Source organism: Engystomops pustulosus, chromosome 3 (genome assembly GCF_040894005.1).
Source record: "Engystomops pustulosus chromosome 3, aEngPut4.maternal, whole genome shotgun sequence".
NCBI lineage: Eukaryota > Metazoa > Chordata > Amphibia > Anura > Leptodactylidae > Engystomops > Engystomops pustulosus.
This window is the reverse complement of record NC_092413.1, coordinates 177,184,309-177,211,820: the sequence shown is the minus strand read 5'-3', so window position 1 is coordinate 177,211,820 and position 27,512 is coordinate 177,184,309.

Genomic DNA, 27,512 nt, shown 5'->3' with positions numbered 1-27,512 from the left:
GGGGGAGCACACACCAATATGTAAGTTTGCTTGGTTTACAATACTTGATTCTGGTGGGGTGGTACCAAACTTGATTGTTTTAACAATCTGATTGCTGGGGGTCTAACTGCAGGGACCCCTCATCAAGAACAGTGAATGGGAATACCATGCTCGGCAACTTCTAACACTCCCATAGGATGCTTCCTATGACAATTTAAAAAAGCTTATTTTTTTCAAATCATATGCTACTTCAGTGGCCAGAAGGTGTTTTTATTGTGCAATGTCTTCACATACTAAGTAAAGTGTTAAGAAAATTATCTTTAAAGCACAAATAATAAATACTTATGAAAATAAAAAATATTAATACATTTAAAACTGAATCCAGAATATGTTGTTACTGGGGAACATTTGATTTCAGATGTGACAATTATATAGTTAATGTTGCTGTCAGCGGTCCCTTTAATCATGGCTCAATGAAACATGTTTTCCACACCATTTTTTCCCTGTAGCTAAAGAAGGTGACATAAGACTATCAATCAGTCCGATGTATAACGGTCAGTACGCTACGTGCCGTGAGACAGACCTTTCGCTTATAAGTGCTTCTCTGGCATATTTTACAGTCATATTCCTGAGATAACCATTTAAGTGTCAGAATAACAAAAGGAAAAATATGGTAAAAGTTCACAGCTATTAAGAACAGCATCTGAGCACTTTATGGCATTTGATGTTCACAACGTTAGTAATATAGTAATATGGTTTGTAAGACTGAAAAAGACCAATCCAGTTCTTCCCAATATCCTGCCATGTTGGTTCGGGATATGCCTTTTGATGTTCCATATGATCAAATTATTTTTGTCAACCCCTTTATGGTCACTGTCAACACTGCACTGTTAAAGCCGAGAAAGCTACAGTGAAATGAGGAGTACTGTATACAGCTTCAACATTGCGAAGTACACACCCACTCGAGACGATAGCCCAGGGGTCAGGAACCTTTTTGGCTGAGAGAGTCATGAACACCACATATTTTAAAATGTAATTCTGCAAGAGTCATACAATATGCACATGCCTCCAAGACAGTAGATAGGTAGCCATGGCACATGGTCCCCAGTAGATAGGTAGCCACAGAACATGCTCCTTAGTCGATAGGTAGCCCCAGCACATGCCCCCCAGTAGATAGGTAGCCACAGCACATGCCCCTTAGTAGAAAGGAACCACAGCATATGCCCCCTAGTGAATAGGTATCCCCAGCACATGCCCAAGGTAGACAAGTAGCCACATCACATGACCCACAGTAAAAAGGTAGCCATAGCACATGTCCCCCAGTGCATAGGTAGCCCCAACATGCCCCCAGTAGATGGGTAGCCTCAGCACATGCACCCAAGTAGATAGGTAGCACAGCACATCCCCCCCCCCCAGTAGATAGGTAGTCACAGCACATGCCCAAGGTAGATAAGTAGCCACATCATATGACCCACAGTAAAAAGGTAGCCACAGCACATGCCCCGCAGTAGATAGGTAGCCCCCAACATGCCCCCCAGTAGATGGGTAGCCTCAGCACATGCACCCAAGTAGATAGGTAGCACAGCACATGCCCCCCAGTAGATAGGTAGTCACAGCACATGCCCAAGGTAGATAAGTAGCCACATCACATGACCCACAGTAAAAAGGTAGCCATAGCACATGCCCCCCAGTAGATAGGTAGCCCCAACATGCCCCCCAGTAGATGGGTAAGCTCAGCACATGCACCCAAGTAGATAGGTAGCACAGCACATGCCCCCCAGTAGATAGGTAGTCACAGCACATGCCCAAGGTAGATAAGTAGCCACATCACATGACCCACAGTAAAAAGGTAGCCACTGCACATGCCCTCCAGTAGACAGGTAGCCCCACACATGCCCCCCAGTAGATAGGTAGTCCCAGCACATGCACCCAAGTAGATAGGTAGCACAGCACATGCCCCCCAGTAGATAGGTAGTCACAGCACATGCTACCCAATAGATAGGTATCCACAGCACATGCCCAAGGTAGATAGGTAGTCCTAACACATGGCCCCAGTAGATAGGTAGCCACAGAAAATACCTCCCAGTAGATAGGTAGTGCCATAACATAATTGCCCCCAGTAGATAGGTAGCTCTGGCACATGCCCCCAGTAGATAGGTAGTCACAGCAAGGGAATACTCACCTACCTGTTCTCCCTTCAGCGTCTTCTCATAACTCCCTCGCTCTTCTTTATGACTCAGACGCCACTGCCATCGTTGCTTGGGTCATAGAGAAGAGTGTATGCGGCTCTACTCTATGACACAGGTACTGTCACCTAAGCAATGGTGCGTCGATGGCACCTTGGTCACACAAAGGACGCAGGCAGTTGTAGCATCCCTGCCTGCTTCCAGTGATCATTGCTGTGTGTGTCTTAGATGTACACACTGCCGATCACTATTAATCAGTGATTTGTCTGAGAGCCACATACAGCCATCAAAAGAGCCACATCTGGCTCCCGAGCCATAGGTTCCTTAACCTGCAATAGCCTGTGCTATGCTAATTTTAACCCCTTAAGGACCAGGTCCTTTTTCGTTTTTGCGTCTTTATTTTTCACACCCTCACATCAAAAATCTATAACTTTTTTATTTTTCCATGTAGAGAGCTGTTTGATGGCTTGTTTTCTGTGTAAAAAAATGCACTTCATAATGATGGCATTTAATTGTCTATGCCATATACTGGGAAGCGGGAAAAAAATTCTGAATGCAGTGAAAATGGTGAAAAAACGCATTTGCGCCGTTTTCTTGTGGGCGTGGATTTTACGTCTTTCTCTGTGCGCTCCAAATGACATGTCTAATTTCTTCACTGGGTCAATACGATCACATGGATACCAAATTTGTATAGGTTTTATAATGTTTTCATACATTTACAAAAATTAAAACCTCCTGTACAAAAAAAAAAATCTTCATTTTGCTGTCTTCTTGCGCTAATAACTTTTTCATACTTTGGTGTATGGAGCTGTAAGTGAAGTCATTTATTGCGACTTTTGATGACGTTTTCAATGCTTTTATTTTTAGAATTGTACGACCTTTTGATCACTTTTTATTGAATTTTTTATATTTTTCAAAATGGCAAAAAAATGCCATTTGCGACTTTGGGCACTATTTTCCGTTACGGGGTTAAACACAGTAAAAAAACATTCTTATATTTTGATAGATCAGGCATTTTCAAACGCGGCGATACCTAATGTGTTTATGATTTTTACTGTTTATTTATATTTATATCAGTTCTAGGGAAAGGGGGGTGATTTTAATTTTTAGGTTTTTTTAATATAATTTTTTATTTTTTATTTTTTTTTAATTAAAATTTTTTACTATTTTTCAGACTCCCTAGGGTACTTTATCCCTAGGTTGTCTGATTGATCCTACCATATACTGCCATACTACAGTATGGCAGTATATGGGGATTTTGCACACCATCTATTACAATGTGCAGATTGCACATTGTAATAGAAGGCCTAAAACATGATAGCCTCGGATCATTGTGTGATCCGAGGCTGTCATGGCAACGGATCGCCGCTCCCATATGACGTCATAGCGAGCGGCGATCGGAGCCGAGATGGCAGCTTTGCCGGCGGCGATGAAAGGGTTAACACCCGCGATCGGTACAAGCACAATGAAGCAAGCACCCGGCGTGTATGAAGAGGGCTCAGCCCGTGAACCCTCTTCATACTACCCCATGCGCAATAAAACGTACAGGTACGTCTTATTGCGTTATGGGGTTAAAAATGCCTTTGTCAGCATTCTGAATTATTTCAGTACTTTATAATAGTTTAATTCACATTACCTGTCTTCTTGCCAGAAGCAAGTGGTGCCAGTTTCCTTTCCTCCACACTCATGCATATCCCTCCCCAATGCACACTTCCTGTCATGTGCATTGAGCAGGCAGTGGAGGCTGTAGCTGCTCCCCCTGGGACTCACCCCACACCACTGGCAGGGAACCAGATAATGTGAATTAAAATTTTATAAATTACTTAAATGATTCAAAATGTTGACCAAGTCTTCTTAACATTGGCATAGCATAGGCTATTAGAACCTGTCAGCCGGTTTAATTAAGATTTGCTTAAAGATTTTCTGTGGTTTGTAGTCCGAGGTCCAATGGATTATCCAAGTGACCTACAGCAAACACATGATTAAGCGGGATTGGCAGCTTGCGTTTGTTTATTAAGGTGCATTAGGGCATTATAGCCCTAAGTATAGTTTTGGTGCTGCCCATGTCAGGGTGGGAACTTATCTACTGGGGATTCAGAAACTTTTTAATCATAGGGTTACTGAAATTTACTGTATTAAAGGGGGTTACCCACAAACAAGTTTTGCCCTAATTTTCTGATCACAAGAATGGGGGGGGGGGTCCAATAGAGTTTGAGGTGCTCTGCAATCTCCATCAACTCCATAGAGATGAATGTAGCAGAATGAACATGCACTCATCTCGGGGAGGGATAAGGACTGTCTAACGTACCTCAGCCCCCTCGTTCTCGTGATCTTTGGGGGTCTTATCACTGAGACCCCACCGATCAGCAAGTTAGGCCCTATCCCGTGATTAGGGCATAACTTATTTGGTGTGAAAACTCCTTTAAGATTTACCTACAACAACAGTGACCTCCAAAGAAAGAAACACTTCATAATTATTCTTCAATTTTTTTACCTGGCAATCCCTTTCACGTAACATGTCTAACAACATTTGAAAACGTATCACATTTTCTCCAGTTATATACACAAACAGGATTCTGAACAGAAAATTTTTTTGTGCATCATATATTTCACCCACTGCTTTTGTTCTCGCCAGTTTCATAATCTTTCTGTAGGAAAGAGATTGGCATTTTTAATTATATTTTCCATTTTCTCTTATTTTCACAAGAGTAAAAAAACAGCAGGAGGAGATGTACATGTGTGCATGAAAAGCAGTGCAGATCAGTGGTTACACATATAATTAAACAAAGTGTTAAATGATTATGTAGAGGACATGCATCATAGTCACCTTTATAAGACACAGAATTTGATCAGTATTTGTAAAAAAAAATGAAGATTCCATTGCATTCAGGGCAAAGATTTTTTGATAAAATGGTCACTTTAATGAATAAGGCCAAATGTAGCTAATTTTCACGTAAACCAAGGAGTTTCCAAAATACAGTATATACTCGAGTATAAGCCGACCGAAGTATAAGCCAAGGCACCTAATTTTAACACAAAAAATGGGAAAAACTGTTGACTCAAGTATAAGCCTAGGGTAGGAAATGCATTGGTCACGGCCTCCCAATATATGGTCCACAATCACATGCTCCCCAGTATATAGTCAGCAGCCCCCAGTATATAGCCAGCCCCTGCCCTCTAGTATATAGCCAGCACCTGCCCCCTAATATGTATCCAGAAGCCCCCTGCACCAGTATATAGCCAGCACCTCATGTCCCACAGTATATAGCCAGTCCCCTTCCCCTTAGTATATAGCAATGCCCCTGTTTCCAGGTATATACTCAGCCCCTTACCCCCTAGTATATAGCCAGAAGCCCCCGTGTATATAGCCAGTGCCTGCCCCCTTGTATATAGCAGCAGACCCCTTGTATATAGCCAGTGCATGCCCCCTTGTAAATAGCCAGCATCCACCTGCCCCCCAGTATATAGCCAGCAGCTCCCTTATATAAAGTCAGTGCCTGCCCCTCAGTATATAGCCAGTGCCTACACCCCAGTATATAGTCAGTGTCTTCCCCCAGTAAATACTCAATGCTTGCCCCCTTGAATAAGGCCAACAGCTCCTGCCCAGCCTAAAAAACCCACTAAATTGAGCAAGTGGCTCATGTCATGGTGTGTTCAAAGCAGTGTGAGGGGACCAAGCCAGAGCTGAGGAAAGAGAAGAAGACTTGCGGGGGGCATTGAAAAGGTGAGTACAGAGTTTTTTTTTATAGACTCAAGTTTAAGCTGAGTTAGGGTTTTTCAGAACATGTTAACTGCTGTGACATGGCAGTAACAGGAGGGTTTCAGTTGTATTATACAGCTGACACCCCCTGTGTGTGGAGAGAGCTAACCCAGTGTACTGTCTTCATATAACCCCACGCAACAACAGGGTGTAATAGTATGTCCATGTAAGCAAAGGGTTTACAAGTTTAAGAGAACATTTTAATCTCTAAGGAGCAAGCCTGTGTGGGTCCCAAAGAAGGTTGGCCAATATTAGAAAACTTTACTAAGGTAAGTATAGAACCCTAATAGGGTTTACATATGGTACTTGCCCTGTCAAAGTTTGTGTGAAGCCACCAGGGCTTCCTGTGATGTCCCTTGTCCTAATGCCTTCTGGCAGGTGGAGGGGGCAGTATGGTCTTCATGCCTCTATTGCAGTGGTTGGATATAATATGGGAATGGTTGTGACAGAGGGGCCGTGCAGACAGTAATGTCAGCATGCCACCCTCCATCCATCAGAAGGCAACAGGAAGTTTCAGTACATCAGCCTCTCCCTTTCATCTTTCTTGCACACACCACCTTCTGGAGACCTGCCAGGCTGTGGGTCAGCCCTCCGGTCTCCATACCAAGCACCATCACACCAGCGTGCCCTAGGCCGCCACCGCCAGCCACTGTGGTATTCTGGGCCCTGGCTGCCTTAAGACAACAAGAAAAGGCTAGGCCCAGTGGGGGATGTCGCACAAGCTTTACCTGGGTGGCTACTTTATGGGTGACCCTATTAGGGTCTTGTATTTCCCTTAAAGTTTTGTAATAATGGCCAACCCCTTTAAGGACCCAGCATTTATTTATATTTTCCATCCTTGGGATCCGCAAAAACAGAACTTTATTGATGTACAAGATATATAAGGATTTTTTGTTTGAAATGGTAGTTTGCCACTCGTTTTTGTATTAAAAATGTTGGGCTATAATAGTAGCAAGGGGTATTTAGACTTTATACAACAATTTGCCATAAAAGGTTTTGCACCCTGTTTGTTCATCTATAGGACACTGTTTTCTTTTTTCATTTTTCTTCTAACATGTGTTTTCTTATTACTATTGTATCACACAATGGGCAAAATTTATCTTAGTTTTTTTTTTCCTTTGTGTATAATTGTGACTTTTGGCAGCTTTTTTTGCACCTTATGATCATGTCTTTTTTCTTGTGATACATGTTCAGTTTTTCCTATCCTGGAAGGCCAAATTTTGGCTTCTTATTATGACTCTTTGTTCCAAATGTCTTAAATCAACATGGACACAAGACATGTGAGGGGGTTATATACAGGAGTAGACACTACTGTAAATTTTGGATTTGAGGCTGTGTCCTGCATTTTTAAGCACTCTAGTCACACCCCAGGGAGATGATGACATATGAGGTTGCGGTTACACGTGGTGTTAAGGGTGAGGTCAAACGTGGCATTAACACATGCATTTTCAAACAGCTGAGAAGAGGAGATTTGTCTTATTACATTGCTGTCAACACTGCATTTTCAACATACATACATGCTAACACTGTGTTAACAAATGTGTTTGTTAACTTGATGTGACCATTTGTGTTAATATTGTGTTGACACATGCATTTTGTTAACACCATGTTAACAGCAATGTAAATAAGCAATTCTGTACTTCTAATCTGTTGGGATGCATTTGAAAATGCATGTGTTAATGCCACGTGTGACCTAACTCTTAGAAGTAACCAATAAAATGTAAATGCAAAACTTTATGAGTTAAAAAAAAAAAACTGACTATACTTTACATGCCTAACACATTAATGTGCAACATTTTAAACCTTTACAGCATGTGAAATATTTACATGTTAAAACAGGGTCACTTCATAGTGACGGTATTTAATATTCCATGCCGTGTACTGGGAAGCTGGAAAAAAATTCCAAATGCAGTGAAAATGGTGAAACTCGTTTTTGCGTCATTTTCTTGTGCGCTTGGATTTTACAGCTTTCACTGTGCGCCCCAAATGACATGTCTACTCTATTCTTTGGGCTGTTACGATTACGGGGATACCAAATTTGTATAGGTTTTATAATGTTTTTATACATTTACAAAAATTTTGGGGGGATTTTGCCATTTTCTGGCGCCAATAACTTTTTCATAATCGGTGTGCAGAGATTTGGGTGGTGTCATTTTTTGCAACTTTTGATGACATTTTCATTGCTATCACTTATAGGATTGTGCAACCTTTTGATCACTTTTTATTGATTTTTTTGGGCATAAAAGTGCCATTTTTGACTTTGGGTGGTATTTTCCGTTACGGGGTTAAACGCAGTGAAATTATCACCTAAATCCAGGTGTGAAAGTAACAACATTTTTAAAAAGTCATCAAAAAGTTGCAAAGTTTTACGCAAATCAACGGCTGTCCCCTACTGTAGAAATTAGCTTGGTAAACGTTTGCGACTTTTGGAGACTTTTTTAAAACAAAAATCACAAATTCACTTCAGACCAAACGACACATGTATCAATAAATAAAAACTGTTCAGATATTTATCTGACCAGCAGAAAAGCTCCAAAAAAGGAAAGAAAAGTCTCAAAGATTAGACAGAAAAAGATACATATGCCCCTATGAGTATTTTGAATCAGTTTTCAAGCAGCTATTCTTGATTCAGGAAAATGCCTATAAAATTTGCCTTTACTATTCACTAGATACATTAAGCCAACTTTTTAAAACCTCACTAGAGGGGACTATCCCCACTTTGCTAGGCAAGATAGAAAATATTTTGTGGGGCATTCTTCCTTGATCAATATTATATAACAAGTCCTACAGTCAGGCCATTAAAGCCACCTAATTGTATTCAGAGGCAAAATGCCCATAGTCAATTTATCCAAAAATCAATTAGGCAAGATAGCAGGATGTGAAAAAATATTACAACGAATAATATAACATTTAATAGTACAAACAATAAAATCCCCAAAGTTCAATCAAAACAATGTTATATCCAGCTGGGTAAAATCTAAAACTTTAATGCCAAGATTTATAACACGAATCAAACAGCAGTATAGAGTTGAACATTACCACACCAATATACATTGAGTACCGCCTTAGTGGTGATCCGCAATCAATCACTAGGGTGACAGATAATCAATGGGCTTAGAAGCATAAAGAAAAACGGTTAGTCTCACCACTTTTCATCCACTTGTCTTGTTCTCAGTGGGTTACAGAATACAGAACATGGTAGACGGCACCTGTTTAAACTCTGTGCTAGTTGCTTGTGTCCTAGCTCCAAAAATAGTTCCCGCCCTATTAAGGTCCCTGTCAAGTACTAGTTTGCTCTGCCACTAAATAGTGTTCTGTGGGTCCCTAATCTCTATGAATTCCATGCATCACAAGGATACAATCATCAAGAAAAAAACAAAAGTACCAACACCATATCAGGATCAGTCACATAAAAGTGCCCTGCATCGGGCAAGGATGGGGGTTACAAGATATTAATAAACATTTATACAAGAAGTGGCTCATCCAAACGAGTACCAAGTACTGTAGTAATTAAAGCCACGTGGTCCGTGGCTGTGTCCAAATAAAGAATTTGACTGGGCTCTGGGAAAGACTAAGGGAAAGAATAGCTGGACCAGTCATGACACAGCCGAGATGCTGCTGGCCGTTGACAAGTAACACATTTTGCTTTCAGTTATTAACAAACGTATTATTTAGGGACTTTTTCACGTTAAAAGTACTAAATAAGAATGTTGTTTAAGTATAGTGTTGGTTTGGTCGCATCTCAACTGCATCTTGACTGAATTTTGACTGGACTGTGTATTCTTACCCTATGAATAAAATGAGTTATATAGTTAAATTATGTCTTTAAATAATCATGAACACCCGGAAAATGACCTTTTCAATCCTTACTAAAAGGTTAGAACTATCAACTCTACAATTGGTGCATCATTGTGTATCATCCATGAACTGAAGCATGGACATTATCATTTACTGGCAGTCTTATCTTACTAAAGGTGAAAAAGGTAAAAAAAATAATATGTAGAAAAATGACTCTTAAATGAAAGAATGAAAGTAAAACTTGTCAAATAGAAGTAATTTTTAGAAATAAATCACATTGAAGATATATTATTCCGAAAACCCTGAAAAATGATAATATTACCTGTTGCAACAATGATTTCCTTACTTTGAAAGAGAAAGTAATAAATAATAATTCAAATTCAAACAATAAACACGTTTTGTTTGAATTAAAGAAAGTTCTACAATTTTCCAATGTACTTTCTCTATCAGTTGCTTACGGTTTTTGAGATCTCTGCTTGCTGTCACTCTATAAAAAGCTTCTATGTTTACTTCCAGTGGATAGAAATCTGACCATGGTCACACAGGTGCACAGCTCATTATATCACACAGCTCTTATTACTCTCTGGTATACGAACGAGCCGTGCACCTGTGTGACCATGGTCAGATTTCTATCCACTGGAAGTAAACATAGAAGCTTCCTTTAGCAGGACAGCAAGCAGAGATCTAGAAAATCGTGATGAATTGATACGGAAAGTATATTGGAAAATTGTATTATTTTTCATCATACAAACAATAACATTAATTTACCGAAATGGTAACACCCTTTTAAAATTTTTCCGTATATATATATATATATATATATATATATATATATATATGTATAAAATATTTTTTGCTTTGTGAATTTATTTTGCTAGATAAACCCAAAACAGGAAGCTGGCATTAAATTAAGTATGATGTATCTGTGTCTACAAAGGCTCAGGTTACTGTAGGAAATGATGTGACAATTTGCTGTGTGACAAGACGTGCCTTTCACACATGCACATTTTTTATGGTGGGATTTACAGCAAATTAACATGCCAGAAGGATCAAGGAACGCAATAGGTGCATTCCCGGAGAGCAGAATGCAAAACTTCTTATGTAAAACTGTTCTATCTCTGTTCTAATATTTCCATAAGGTATTTACAGACTCTCGCTATGGAATAAATGTGGAAAAGTAATTTAATGACAGAAATAAATAAAATGCTACAAAATCAGGGCCATTGCCTTTGGGCAGTAATAATGGAACCCCTTTCTTTATTGATGTGATCAATAGATTTATTTCTCAGAACAGGTCACTCATGTACTAAACTAGCAGTTGCTGCTATAATCACGTTTACCTGCATTAGGGTCATTATGTGGTCAAGAGAAGTTGGAGGGGAAAATACATTTTTATTAAGTATGGGGGAGGACTTAATTTATGGGGGCCAATATAGTTATATCAAAATTCATGATAGGCGTTTCTTTTTTTTATGCAGCAATACAACAATGATTTAATTATTTGTCTTTAACTAGGGGTCGTCTGTAAGTCGCGTGTCCTTAAGTAGGGGACCGTCTGTATATGCTTTATAACACACTGCTGTTTCCCATATTTTACTTCAGTATAAATTTAGGTAAATCTTAGTATGATATTTGTATATGCATTTACCTCTGGTCACACTCTTTACCCACATTTATGGAGAGGAGGGACTTTCTTATGTGCACATAGTTGCACTTTTGAATGTTTTTAACAAATTTACATCAATAAAGATTTGCTTATGCATCCTCTTTCTCTTTTTTTGGTTCTTGTTTTCGACTTCTAGGATTGCATCTATATGATCACTTTGGGACTGTATATACAACTTTAATTTGTTTTGTAGGGGCATAATAACTATAGAAAGAAGAGGGAGAGACAGCAATCTAAGACCTGCACGATAGTTCATAAAGCATGGTGCTTGCAGCCAAAGGTTCTGGTACACAAACCTAAGTTAAGGGACATTGATGGAGAAGACCACAGCACGCAGAGGATTGGATACCAAAGAATGAAGGCTTTATTCACATAAAGGGCATAAAATTTGCATGATGCTTGAGAAAGATTCATTTTGAACCGAAACGTCGCAAATTTTATGCCCTTTATGTGAATAAAGCCTTCATTCTTTGGAATCCAATCCTCTGCATGCTGTGGCCTTCTCCATCGATGGCATAATAACTATAGTGTATATTTGATATATACATGGAGCACAGCTTAGCCAGTTGTGCTAAGTGTTGACTTCATATATCCAGGGGCACAGTGTGGTCAGTTGTGAGGTTGTATATTATTTAGGGACACAGTAGGGGACATAAAAAAAGGCAAGGCAAGCACAGGGCATAGGCAAGGGTCATGTCCTTCTATTAATTTTGCATGATAGATAACTGATATAAGCACACTGTCTGCCAAGACTTTGTGCATGAAGGCAGGTCAGATGATTAAGATATTTGTGTAAATATATCCCAATTTCTTTATTTTTTCACTTTCATCACCTTTTATTAAAGGAGTTTTCCATGGTGAAGTTGCGATGCACTGTTGGTGTTATGCTGCTGTAAGGGCACTCTCTGGATGGACTGGAAGGACAGACAAGAACGGAGAGACCTAAGGCTAAAACCCCTTCACAACTGCCCTACTTAATTTCCTCAGCCTACTCTAAGATGTAGGTGATAACTTGTCAACATTCCCTTTCTGGACCAAAGTGCAAGCACAGAGAAAAAAAATGGATAATACAAACTTAGAAGAGTACTCAACTGATACGTATCTTAACTAAGAGGACAATGCAGGCAAAACGGATGTTCAGAAAATATGCAAAGGGTCAAGGTATCGAAAATATTAAAGTCAAGATAAACACTTGCAAACTAAATAAGACTCTATAGCAAGACTATAGCAAGCATAGGAGGAAATAGCAGGCAAACCTTTTTTTTGTATCATTCTTTTATTGAACAAGATATGTGGTACAACAAGAATCGACATTGTAAGGCACAGAAATTGTACAGAAACAGGAAGATACGAGCACCCCTCGCGCGTGCAGGTGCAGGTGCAGTTAATCAAGTCATACAATGTTTAGTACGCGTGTAGTTAACAGTTTGCATGAGCAAATATCAATTTAATATAGTTGATGTAGCTTTGTCAAGGATATGACATCCGTGAAATCAAAGCATCATCTTTTTGTAGTGCTATTGTAAGATCATAGCATCTCATCGTCGAGACTATTAAATGTTTAATCATTGCCTATACTCCTATAGTCCCCTTTTGTTATTGGGGAGGGAAAAACCCATCACTAAGTAGGGAGGGAGGGGAAGTATAGGGAAGAAGGGGAGGCTAGTATCAGCGAGAGAAAATCTTTTTAGCTATTTAATTACGTGAAGGAGAGAAAGTCCTGTGAGTTTCTAAAGTCAAGCCATGGCCCCCAGGTTTTAATTTGTTGTTCGGTCGTGTGATGAGTGTCGGCTGTGAGCTCTTCCATCCTATGTAAAAGCGAAATCTCTTAGAGGAGGTCAGAACAGGTTGGGACCCTAGTGGATTTCCATAAGCGTGGTATCAGAGCCCTGGCAGCTATTAACACGAAACCCACTAGCGACTTTTTGGCTTTCGCAGTGGAGATGGGAAGGATATTCAGCAGTAGAGTAGTGGGTTTGTCGTTCAGTCTGGTGCCTGTTAGCTTCACTATAAGCCTAATAACTCTGGCCCAGTGTGGCCTTAACCCCACCAGATATGGGTCATAGTTCCTGGAGCCTGTTTACAGCACCAGCACTCATCGGAGCACGAGGGATATGCTCTGTTCAGTTTCGCAGGGGTCCAATACCATCGCGACAGTATTTTGAAGTTTTCTTCCTGAGCTTTACCCGATAGGGAAAGCCGGTGACAAAGCTCGAAAGCTTTAGCCCAATCATCTTCCGATAGTGTTTTGCCTAGTTCGAGTTCCCAGGTCTTAACATATGGTAGATCCGATAGCGCCCATTTATCTAGCAGCAGCTCATAGATTGCAGAGATAGCATGTGGGATGGGAGTCTTTGATGTACATAATAACTCAAACGGGGTCAGTGACCTATTTAGATTTAGGTTACCTTTATTGGCGTTATAGAAATGTTTCAGTTGCGAGTATTCCCATCTCACTCTAGCTGTGCAAGTGTCCGCTCCTAAGACTTCCTCAATGGGTAGGAGACTTGTGTCGTTTAGAAGTCTAGCAAAAATCAAGGTTTTACCGTCTCTCAGGGGACGGAGGAAGTGACTGAGGCATCCTGGCGGGAAGTCGGGGTTATCCACCACTGGTGTCATAGGTCCATCAGTACAGAACAATTGCATTGTGTTACTCATTCTTTTTACTAGTCTAAGGACATGTGAGGTTACGTAGGGTGTTTTGGATAAGTGAAAGTTCTGGTGCACATATGTCGCCGTCCATGGAAGTATGGTCAGAGGGACCGGGGATAGGGTGTTTTCAAGGTGTACCCAAAGCTTACTTTTCCCAGAATGAAACCAGCCCAAAATGCGGGCCAACGTTGCTGCTGTGTAGTAGCCCTTAAATTCTGGTAAGCCTAAGCCTCCCTGGTGTTTCCTCCGTATCAAAGTTAATCTAGAAGGCAAACCTTTTTTACGAGATGTCAGAGTTACTGTTGGGAAATTATTGGGCCAGTTGTTTGACATTCAGACAGAGCAAACTAACAGGAAAGAAATGTTAGAGGAGGAAGACCGGTGTGGTGGAAATAGATAAAGACAGCCATGAAAGGAGTAAACCAGTGTTCAGACGGCAAAGGACAGAATTTATCAAAAACACAGTTATTAGTGCAGTTATTAGTGTCCAAAGGGCACAGATGTTACAGTCGGTTACTTTATTGTTCTATAATGAGAAATATCAATATTGTTTATATTTATCTAAAAATTGTTTTATAATACAGGCGGTCCCTGAACAGTCAACTTACAGATGACCCCTTGTTGCAATTGGACCTCTGGATGTTGGTAATTTACTGTACTTTAGTCCCAGGCTACAATGATCAGCTGTAAGAGTTATAAAAGGTGTTTGCAATTAAGATTTATTTTTATTTCTGCTTCTTATGACAGCCCAAAAATATTAAAATCCAATTGTCACGGAGACCAAAAAAATGTTGGCTGGGGTTACAATTATACAATATACAGTTTCAACTTACATACAATTTCAACTTAAGAATAATCCTACAGAACTTGTAGGTAACCCGGGGACTGCCTGTATCTGCTTTTCATAATTATTTATACATAATTATAATGTATAATATAATAGAATTAAAACAAATTGGGACTTAAATTATGCATATAACCATTTCTGCAAACTTAATATGTGTTTTCTGTATTTGTTGTTTACATGTCCTAATTGTGCATATGTGAAAATTCAGGTTGCCATATGCTATGATTATGCTATGAGTGTTTTTCCTTTTCTGATACTGTGTGATATTTACTTGGTGCATGATAACATTTCGATGTCATTAGGTAATTTGATATGTTCTGTATACATTGCAGACACTGGTCTTTTTCATGTAAATTAACATACGTGGTATTTTTACATTGCCAACTACAAATTGCAGCTGTAAAGATCTAAACATTTCTAAATAGGCCCTATCTATATGTGGTAAATAGTTATTTCCAAATTTGGAAATTTTTTTTTTAGCATCATGTTTTAAGTAGCGTTTCTCTTTCAAAAGCCCTAAATGATTATTTCATAAAAAAGCTAATTTTTAGACTTTTTAATGTATGAAAAATAGATGCCCCATCTCAGGTAATCCTTGCAATAATTTTTTAAGCAGCAGGATACAGGATTATCAGACTGAGTAGATAATGATATCAGCTGTTTTCTTCCAAAACAACAGGTGCTTTGGCATGAAAAAGTATATCATCATACTGAGATGATGACATCAGTTCATACTTCAGTTTAATTATAAACTACCTCTATTAATCCTCAGTTAATTAAACCTTTGTGTATTATACAAGGTGAAATACAAACATAAAAAATGAAGTTATCGACAAAGAACAACAGAATGTATACTAACAATAGATACAGGCTGCTTCACTCCTGGGTTCCAACCGTATGGATTAGACTTTGCTCTGGGTTACGCTTCGTGTTTTATTCTTTTGGTTATAATAATTGTGTGTACTGAATGCAGAGCCATAAGGCTGAATAAACCGCACAAGTCAGCTGTAAAATATCTGGCAAATGGTTTTTTTCATATAACCCATAAGTACAACCTTCTGTATAGCTAATTCATCAAAAAGGAGAACTCTGTCACATTCACATGTCTCAGAGAATCTGATCTATTGCATCATTCTACCTTACCGTATCATAGTAGATTTGGTGGAACAAAAATGCAGGTCCATTAAGACCAACCAATAATCTAAAGTGTTGAACTAGAAAAAGGCAAAAAAAAAAAACATATACAGGCGGTCCCCTACTTAAGAACACTCGACTTACATACGACCCCTAGTTACAAACGGACCTTTGGATATTGGTAATTTATTGTACTTTAGTCCTAGGCTACAATAAACAGCTGTAACAGTTATCACAGGTGTCTGTAATGAAGATTTATTATTAATCCTGATTCTTATGACTAACCAACATTTTTAAAATCCAATTGTCACAGAGACCAAAAAAGTTCTGACTGGGATTACAATGATAAAATATACAGTTCCGACTTACATACAAACTCAACTTAAGAACAAACCAACAGACCCTATCTTGTATGTAACCCGGGGACTGCCTGTAAAGCTGATGCCACTTACCCCATAATAATAGGAAAAAAATGTTGTTTTTGACTCTAAATATATACATTCTTGGATCAAGGTCCGATTTCAAGAAAATTCTTTTCCCATAAGTGAATGTATGGATTAATCACCTAGACCCCAGGAAGAAAAACTATTGTTTTCTTCCTGATTTAAGCTAGGTTTTCTTTTCTACGTTTTTTTTTTGGAATATAAGATTGAGTGGGTTTATTACCTGTATGTGATGAATAGATATCAGGATTGTTTTAAGTATTTCTTTTGTTACTCTATTAAATATGTAAATTGATGATAAAAATAAAAAAGTATCAAAATAAAAAAACTTAAAATAAAAATAAAATAATAAAATAACAAAACAAAAGAAAAAACAAACAAACAAGGATTTGACGCCCATAAAATAAAAAATGTATTGCCTTCAAAAAAGGACATCCAGCTTTCTTACTAGTACAAAAGAAATTCCAATGTCATTATTATTCATGGCTACCATGAATAAGGAAAGTGTTTTATGAAATGCGTAGGCTTTCATTACGTCTCTTCACTACCCTATGTGAACTAGGGTTCACATAGACCAGTGATGGTGAACCTTTTGCAGATCGAGTGCCCAAACTACAACCAAAATACACTTATTTACTGTGTAGTGCCAACATGGCATTTTAAGCAGTTGCTACCTGTGGCATTTTAAGCAGTTGCTATTGCTACCTGTTCTTCCACATCTTTCAATCATATCGGCCCCCTGAGGCCACCAATACAGTTTAAGGGCAAATTCAGACTTTCAGACGGTGTAGCTTCTCTCCAGGGTCTCTCTGTAGAGGAAGAATGGTGGGTCCAGCAGGAGGACCTCCAAAGATATTGCAGTTTTGTCAACACCTTCTCACTTTTCCCACAGTTCCACACAGCTGTAAAATAGCGCTGAGAGCAGCATCTCTTAAGTTGCCTGGAACTGCAGGAAGATTTGGTCCTATTTGGTGAACTCTGTCCTGGGGCGATGGTCTGAGTGCCCACAGAAATGGCTCTGAGTGCCACCTCCGGCACCCGTGCCATAGGTTCGCCACCACTGACATAGGGTGTTTGGAATTGTCACTATTTTTAAAGTATTTCAATCTTGAAGTTTTTACGTCTTTTTGGATCTCATTTGGAGCTGGAAATTATTTTCTATTCTATACAGGAAAGAAAGATAGTAACATTGTTTGTGTTAAAATGGAGATACCATAAGTTCCAGTAAAAATAAAGTTATTTGTGTGATTTTTGTACACTTTTTAAATTAAAGGGGTATTCTTATCTGGGCATTCACATATAATTTTTATTCATTCATATATATATATATATATATATATATATATATATATATATATATATTTTTTTTTTTTTTTTTTTTTTTCCATCAATTGAATGTTATTAGAAAATGTACCTTTTTAAAGATAATTTCCCATAAATGGAGTCATACTGTCCCCTAGACAAGGATAATGGCTGTCCATGGATATGACAACCTCTGTTGGAGTGAATGCACATAGAAAGAAGTTGTTTTTACATATGAAATGGTCCAGTGTTACTGCATGTCCCATAACCGTCCTCTGGTAATAAACGCTGAATACAGGTGGTCGGGCGCCTCAATAATACATGCCTGGCTACTGCTGGAAGACTACATTGGTGGTCGTATCCAAGGACAGCTTGTTTCTAAAGAACAAAATAACCCATTCCCATTCCTCATTTATGGGAAATTATCTTCACACAGGTAGATCTTATTTAATAAAGTGCAATTGAGGAAATGTTTATACATGGTAGGTGAGTTAAATTAAATGTGAATGCCGGGATGAGAATACGCCTTTAAAGTAATATGCAACATGGATGTCTCTATACTGTATAATCTTTTAAAAGTAAATATTAGAATATTTCATGTGAAAAGTACCACAACAGTAATTTTGTAGAAAATGACCCATATTTTTCTATGTCTTGTAGAGCAGAATTGATATTTTTGAGGCAGATGTTCAGAGTTGCTCTGTTTTGGGAGACAGATGTATGCCTGACAGTTACATATGACAAATACTTTCATGGACACATACATTTATAAATTAATAAATTATGCATTGGTCATTTAATGTGCATGGCTCATGCCGACATCACTTATGTCAATGGAAGTGTTTTGTCCAAAGTTGAAGTATTAATAATTCAGGATGGAGTTTAGAAAAATGGATACAAAGCAGCACTTTACAAAATATATAAAAAGGGCTTAAATATTAATTCAAACACAAAGCAAAATAAACTGCCCTTTTCATCAATATTTTATAGGATAATATATGAAAGTATTTATTATTTGTATTATTATTATAGTTATTATTATTACTACTATTATTATTGTTATTATTATTATTATATTTATATAAATATTAATATTGTTTTACTCCTTTAATCTAAACATCTCGGGCTTCTGCAGCACTAAATTATATGTAAGAAGTGAGTCTTAAGCTTTCTGAAATCTGCAAATCTGCAGTACATTGCCTTGACAGGAAGAGTTTTATTTTCTGCTAGTAAAATTTTATATCATACGTTTTAGGTGGATTTAGCTGAAACATTTGGATGACCATATGGAACTCTCAAATGCACCATGGGGTCCTTGGTTATAAGAAATCTGATCACTACGTCCCAAGTGACAGCTGGGATCTTTACACCATCCGAAAATATTTCGGCTTCTAATTTGTCATAACTACCTCCCGTGGAAAGAAAATATGTTATGCACTTTGTATGCATTGCTCTTTAGAAATAGAGCTGGATTCAGTGATTATTAGCTTGCCAGTTTCCAAAGGGTTGTTTTCTATAAAAAGATCACATTTGTTAATATGATCAAAGGTCTTAAGATGGTTATACCATAAAACTGCATTCATTCTAATTATACAGTAAAACTAAATGAAATTCAGAATTCTTATGGTTTGTTGTGTAACACTGCATTCCAGTCAATTTAATTGGAATTTTTTGATGCTGATAAACAAAAAAAAACTCTTTCATGTTAAAGTAAAAAAAAAATATCTGTACCCAAAGAACAGCATGGCCCATAAAAATGCCAACTTTACATCTTAACAAAAGAAAATAGAAAATGTATATTTCTATGGAGGTACCATAAGTGCCAGTAAAAACAAAGTTATTTGTGTGATCTGTGTACAGTTTTTAAATTAAAGGAGTACAGGCGGTCCCCTACTTAAGAACACCTGACTTACATACGACCCCTAGTTACAAACTGACCTCTGGATTTTGGTAATTTACTGTACTTTAGTCCTAGGCTACAATAAACAGCTATAAGAGTTATCAAAGGCGTCTGTAATTAAGATTGATTGTTTATCCTGGTTCTTATGACAACCCAACATTTTTAAAATCCAATTGTCACAGAGACCAAAAAAAAATTTAACAGGGGTTACAATAATAAAGTATACAGTTCCGACTTACATACAAACTCAACTTAAGAACAAACATACAGACCCTATCTTGTACATAACCCGGGGACTGCCTGTATTCTTATTCACGTATAATTGAATTCATCATTCAGCCAAGTTAGGCTTTTTCAGTACATTTTTTGTGCTGAAAAACTCGGCTTAAGTATATATGGTACTCATGGTAACAATTATATATTGCATATAACTGTAATGAGACAATAACTATTTCTGTTATTGTTATTATCTTATGTGATATATCATCAGAGATGTGGTTATATACTGTGTCAAATCGATTTCTTCGTCTTCACTTAAAGACATTACCAGAAAACTTTGAAGAAGAGGAGGTGGATTCAAATGAAAACTGAGAAATGGACATATCAGTTTTTAATTTATCCTGTGAAAGCCTTGGTGGGATAATCTTTCTGCAAGTAAGTGAAGAGGAAACACTTGTAAAACATGTCAAATAACTCAATGATTAAAATGGAAGGGAGGAATATGACATGCAGTAGCTAAGTTGTAATTTACTTTGAAAATGATGACATGAAAGTATTTTAATAAGAGCCCCTGTAATAGCTCCTAGACTAAAGAAAGAAATTAATATCGTCATTTGATATGCAAGGTATACTTTACTTATTCCAGAGTGAAGTTGATTCAACCAAGTTTAATACGCTTTTTCCTTGTTCCTAATTAGCCATAACTTATGTGAAATGACATGTGCACCATCAGTTGGGATTATAAACTACCCCCCCCCCCCATATTGTAATGAGGAAGTTTGAAATGTCTGTGGCTTTGATACTGAACTAAAATGAAAGTTAATTTAAAGTGTTACTGTAAAGTTTATAAAGTTTTTCTATGACCAGCATTAGCTGAAAACTAAAATGTTTCCAATATACATTCATTACCTTATTGCAGCTGTTTCTCTGCTAATCCGTTGTTTTCTTCCTCGCGTATCCTGTAACTTCTGCTAAGCACTTTGGTTTATAAGGACAGTCCATAGCATGAAAGGGGGGGGGGGATGAGATGTGATCTACAGACTGGAGGGTCAGTAAATTATGAGGGGGTGGGGCCAAACAGTGTGTTCCTTCTCCTATGATCAGTTATTACAGGAAACAGTTCCATCATACTTCCTCTATCCAGTCTACACTCTGCTCTTATGTTTCCACACGCAGTGTCCCCTGCAGCTCCTCAGTTTATTAATCTACTGTGCAAAGAATATCATACATAAACCTCTTGTCTTGGCTTCTAGTGGTAGAGAGGAGAGCCCAGCATTATGGAAAGTGAGGGAAGCTGCTCTGGACTGAGTGCCCTTAGCTGATGTTACAACCAGGAAGTACCCACCCGCTGGAGATAAGCTAAAGATGATTTTATAAGAGGGGTTAATAGAAATACCATAATGGATCTCAGGCTAGGAAGGAGGAAGAGCTACACTTTAAATTCATATACAAAATACTTTGGGGCACATGTACTTTTGTACGCCTATAATTTGAACTGGAACACAACACATCGGTCTGTATAGGTTTTGTATTCCTTCTCTAAACTTTATCAATCAATACAGCAACATATCTTATTTATAGTAACACGATTACAATACAAGCATGGCTGGTATACATGAAACGGATACAAAATGGGACTAAATGTGAAAATATTACATGTAAACAGATGTGGACATTACAATTACCAAACATGTGTACATATTTTCTTTGGCTACAGCTGTAAGCAAGATCCGAGTTGTTCTATTCAAAGTGTGTTTGAGCAGCAGGAGCCACAATTACGGGACGTAAAATGCCAATGTCTGGAAAAAAATAACATCTTTACATTTTAAAGAAATAAACAGAGATCAGTGCAGGGGATGGATTAAAGGACAGAGCTGTAAAGCCTGGAAGAATATTTCATATCAAAGAAGCTATGCATTGTGAATCCAGATGTAAAAGGAATCACAATTAATGTTACCGCTTTTACTCAGACTAATAACTAGTGTTATTGATCCAATCGCAATCCATTAGTAATGTTCTATACTTTTTTAAAATCAGATAATTTTTATTAGTTACGCCAACACATTTTCCGTTTACAACAATAAAACTTGACAACACCTTCCCTACATCCCTCCCATTTCTCGGTACAACAATACAGAAGACTTCTTCACGATATTATGTAATGATAAGTCTTTCCTAAGAATTGGATATTTACAGACATATACCATGGAATTCGTTTTTATCCTTCTATTCTTCCCATAGACATACATTTTCTGATCTCTTCAGTCGTATTTTATATAATGCAATATGATTATTCCAAGAGGACAGATGGATTTATGAGAAACATAGAGGGGAGACCTGATGTAGCAATCCAGGGACCCCATACAGTCTCAAACTTTTTCATGGCCTTTCTTTTTTTATATACTCCTTTTTCTAACCTGATTACATCATTAAGGCGTTCTTTCAGCTCTTTGATAGTGGGAGGGATTGGCTGTATCCACTTGGCTGCTATTAGCTTCCGGGCCTGCAAGACATGCCTATAATGTCAGTCGTAATAGTCATATCATCTTACAATACCCCCAGCAAGCATACTCGTGGGAATGTTGCCAGACATATTGAGTATACCTTAAAGATAAGATCCAACACCTGATGCCAATATTCTCCCAACTTGGAACATTCCCAATACATATGCATAAGGTGTGCATACGGCATGTTACACTTCGGACAGTTAGAATCTGGTCTGGCCCCAATCTTTGCTAGCAAGACTGGCATTTTATAAGCTCTGTGTAATAACAGCATATGTGAGAACCGCTTGCTTTCACTAAGGGAGAGCATTGGTGTTAGGGAAAGAATAGTGTCCCATTGATCATCGGAGATTGGTCCAATGTCTCCCTCCCATTTAGACCTGCTGGGGAATGCAACACCCTTAAGAAATTCGTCCTGTAATGCTCCATATAAAAGGGAAATTAGCCCTTTAGAAGAACCGGAAAGCAATAGCGTCTCTAATACTCCTAGCCTCTGTATTTCCATGTTTAGACTCTGTTTTTGTAAGTCGTACACATGCCGTAATTGTAGATATCTAAAAAAGAAAGTGTGTGGTCTCTCTAAGAGCATCAAAGCTTCTTAACTACCCATCAGTTTGAATCTCTTTCAATGTCATTATGTCCTTATTAGACCAGAACTGTGTTTCATCCATCTTCAAGAATTCCCCAAATATAGTGTTGTGCCAAATGGGTGTGTGGCCACTTGGGCTTACAAATCCTAGCATATTCTTCCCCCTATCCCACACTTTGTATTGTAGAGCCAATGTGGGGTATAATGGTCTCATTCTTTCCTCTTTTCCTGCCTTGAGAACATATATGAGTATGTCCCATGGTGAGTCGTCTGCAATCATCTTTCCCCCTATGCCAAGTCCTTCCCTTGTGCCCCAACCTCGAAAATTCTGTAGCTGTAATGCAATAAAATATACCCAGGGTTTTAGCACTGCTAAACCCCCCGCCTCCTTGCTTCTCTAAAGGGATTCCAGACTAATTCTGGGGTGGCATTTTTTCAAAATAAGTCCCCTAAATATGGAATCAATCCTATAAAAATACTTTCTGGGAATCCACACCGGTGAATTATGGATGACGTTGAGGAGTTGTGGCATCAGAACCATTTTAATAAGATTACCTCGTCCTACCTCAGATAATGGTAGCTTACACCAGGTATTTACTTTGACCTGAAAGCGATCCAGTAACGGAAGTAGGCTTTTCTGTATATATTCCTGGGATCTAGTAGACACCACCTCCCCTAGATATTTAAATTCTCTAACTACTTTAAGGGAGAATGTATCTAGAGGTGTTGTTCTATACTTGAATCTACTGACTCCCATTCAAGTAAATCTACCATCAAAGCATGATCAAGGCACTGTCACTGTGGTAATCTACTTATATTTTTTTATCCTTGGCCTCCTTTCTTCTAACTTTGATTATGCTAATGAACCTGAGAGCCTACCCTAGCCCCTCTGTGATCTGGCTTTACACTGGCTCATTCTCTCTCCTGCTCCCTCAGCACTCAGAACAGTGCTCACTGCACAGGTACTGACTGAGCAGGGGGGATCATTGGTTTATCATGATTTAATTCATCATGATTGATTTTGATGGTAGATTTCTTTTAATGAAGAACGACATAACTGTATGTCATGTTGCTGTAAAGGAAATCTACCAGCATGATCAAGTATTGTAAACCAAGCACACTGACATATTGGTGTGTGCCCCACTTTTCTTTAAGCTTCTTCTGGCCTTGTTTTTTAAGTATAAGTTTCGTTTTGACAATTATGCAAATGAGCTACAGGTGCTAATATGTATAATTTTACAATTCTTTTTTTGTAAAACCAGGGAATAAGCTAAAAGAAAAGCAGATCCTGCAGAGGCAACACACACCAGCATATAACTGTTCTTGATTGATAATCCTTGATCCTGGTGGTAGATGTACTTTAAGCGTATATAAAAAGGGCTCACAGGTAGTGATGAGTAAAAAGTTTGGGTTGGGGTGCCTCCTGTGCAACCTGGACATATTGGCGGATTGGGGATGAACAGCCAATCCAGCAAATTGACACCCCTGGCCAACTAGCCATGACTATGATTGTCCAGAGGTGTCCCCATGGCTAATCATAAGCAAGGCTACTTGGTCAGGGGTGTCAATTTGCCAGATTGGCCACCAAATATGAGAGGGGTGCGCAGGAGGAACCCGAACCTGAACAGAACGTTTAGGTCCACACATCTCTACTCTTGGTTAAGCCCTATTCACACATTCAGAGTGTTTGTTGCCATATTGTTAACCATTTAAATGTGGCTGGCAGAATTTAAATGCTGTTGGCACCATCTTGGATGGAATTGTTGCCCTCTGTGATGTCATCAAGGGCAATGAACCTTTGCCGACTCTATGAGTGTGTCTCTATGTGTGTGCTGGAGGTTGTAATGTTACACATCTAGTGCAAAATCCCCATATACTGCTGTATTTCTGTATATGTTAGAAACAATTAGACCCCTAGTGTACTTTATATAAAAAAATTGTAAAAGAAAAGGTTAAAGGTTTTAAAAATAAAAAAAACCCTATAACCTGTATTAATAATATGAACCCTTTTAGATTTTTGTGATCCGTCTTTATAAATCTAATTTTTCCATGCATGGAGCTATATGCTTTTCAGTGTCTGTATTTTATATTAAATGCCGTATACTGGGAACTAGGAAAGACATCCAATTGTGGTAAAATTCATAAATGCATTTATGCCATATTCTTGTTGAAACTTTTGTACATCTTTCACTGTTTGCTCCAAATGACACCTTTGCCTTATTCTTTGGGTCAGTATGATCATGGAGATACCAAATTTATATAAGGTTTATACTCGATTATAAGCCATTGTACCTCTAGGGGACTCCCCTAGAGGAAAGAAGCCAGACTAGAAATATACACAAGTAATAGAAAGAAATATACTTTATTTGGACAATATGTTAAAACATTAAAATATCCGGGTGGTAGCAAAAGCAGAGGAACAGGGGGCCATCACCGGACACAAAAAGTGGAGGAACATATGTTTACAAATAAATGGGAGAGACTCTTATCATGCGTTAAACATATTGATCAAGAGACATAACAATTCATCATAAGAATGGTCTTACCCTGGTGTTTTAAAGATAACGCTCGACTTCTGGGATGGCACCCTCCCCAACGCGCGTTTCGGCTCGGAATGAGCCTTCGTCTTGGGCTCATTCCGAGACTAAACTATAATTGTCACTGGGGCAAAAAAAAATTTGTCTGGATCTACAATTATAAAATATATATTGTTTGGACTTACATGCAAATTCAACTTAAGAACAAACCTATGGAACCTATCTTCTACGTAATACCCTGCCTATATTGTAATATACGCCAAGTTTACTAATTTTAGCTGTAAGATCTATACCCTTGATCTTGTTCGCAAACTAAACTATGGAACCCAAAAAGTTGTGCATGGCACAAAAGGGCCAAAGAGTAGAAATTTTTATGGTATAAACCCATTTTTTTTATGCCTTGTACACCAAAAAACTGGCATGCGAGGAAAGATACATTAGTGCCATTATACTTAAGCCTTACAATCTAGATGCAATTATTTGTACTGCCTTGACTGCCTTAATAAATCCTGGCAGAGAATGCGCCGCTGGATCGCGAATGGACCGGGTAAGTAAATCTGCCCCAATATGTCTACTTTGTTTCTCTTTATAAAAAAAAGAATTGAGCATTTGTTGGAGATGTGAAAGCGTTTTTTTTTTATATTTAGGAGTTTAAAAAAAATGTCTAAATAGCAATGCCACAAAATGTCTACTGAACTAAAGTTATGGAGCTGCTCAATCTCAGACAATATTCTGTTCACAATTCACTCTTTATTATGGTTCTATAAAATGTAAAGTTGGAAATTTGAATCAGCAGTGCAACAATAACCAGACTTGGCGCAAGCTGTCAGACAGGGTAAGCAAGCAAGCTGTCAGCACGTAAAACTGCCCTGATAAGGGCGAACCTGCTCTCATGAACTTAACTAATGGACCCTGCGTGACCCTTCATGGTAACAAGTAAAAACTTACTTAATCTGGAAGCTGCTGGATGGTGGACAGGTAACAGGAAATCAGAGCTAGACCATTGTTCACAATAGTACACAGAAAAGTGTCAAGAAAAAACAGACAATTTGCATTATAAGCAAAGTAACACCAGGAAATACACAACACTGATGTGAAGTGGAGTTGGACAAAAACGGGTCAAAACCAAGATGGCGGCAAAGGTACAGAACTGTATAGCAATAGAATGGTCGGTAACACATAACTGAAGTCATGTACACAGAATAGTAAACAACAGCGCTAGATATAGCAAATAGAAGACTGAATAGCTAGCACCGCCTGAAGGGGTTGGGCAGAATATAAAGGAAGTAATGGACACTGCCTCCAGCACTGACTGGTTCAGTCGTCCATGACTCAAACCACAGCTGAAGACAAAACAAGCTCAAATTCATACCCAACTTTCCCTAAGGAAAGATCCTGAAAGGGAGCTGCCATACACAGGAAGTTCTGGGTGTGGTTTTCAGGAACAAAGGCCTGAAATCTGATCCCATTCAGAGCAAATTGCGAGTTCTGACAGTACATGTGTTCAGCACTATGAAAGGGTCGGTGCTGCTAGCAAGATAGTTTCCCAAGAGCAAAAGCATCAAGTTTGTTGAAATTTAACCAGTGCAAAGCTTATCTAAATGTAAATATACCTCAAGAGTATCATAGTAGTATTCTGGAATTGTTTGAATAAAGATGCAGGTCCCCAATGCAATTCTACATTCTTGATCCAGAGAAAGACAACTTTCCGCAAAAGGACAATGCCAATAGGTCCATAGTGGGAGAAAAAAAACTTCTCAACTCCAGAAAAAAGTCCCATCCTAACAATCAAGTTTCTGTAGTGTTTCATTTGTTTGCTCTCAAGGAAGACACAAAGGTCCACCTTGAACTTGTGAAGTAAAGTCAGGAAGCCCATATGTAAAATTGTGGTCATATCCCACTGACATGGTCAAGTGTTACACACATTCAAAGTGTATGGTTACAATACTTATATGGTTTCCTGTTACTTTAATTCTTCAGCAAGAAAACAAAATTT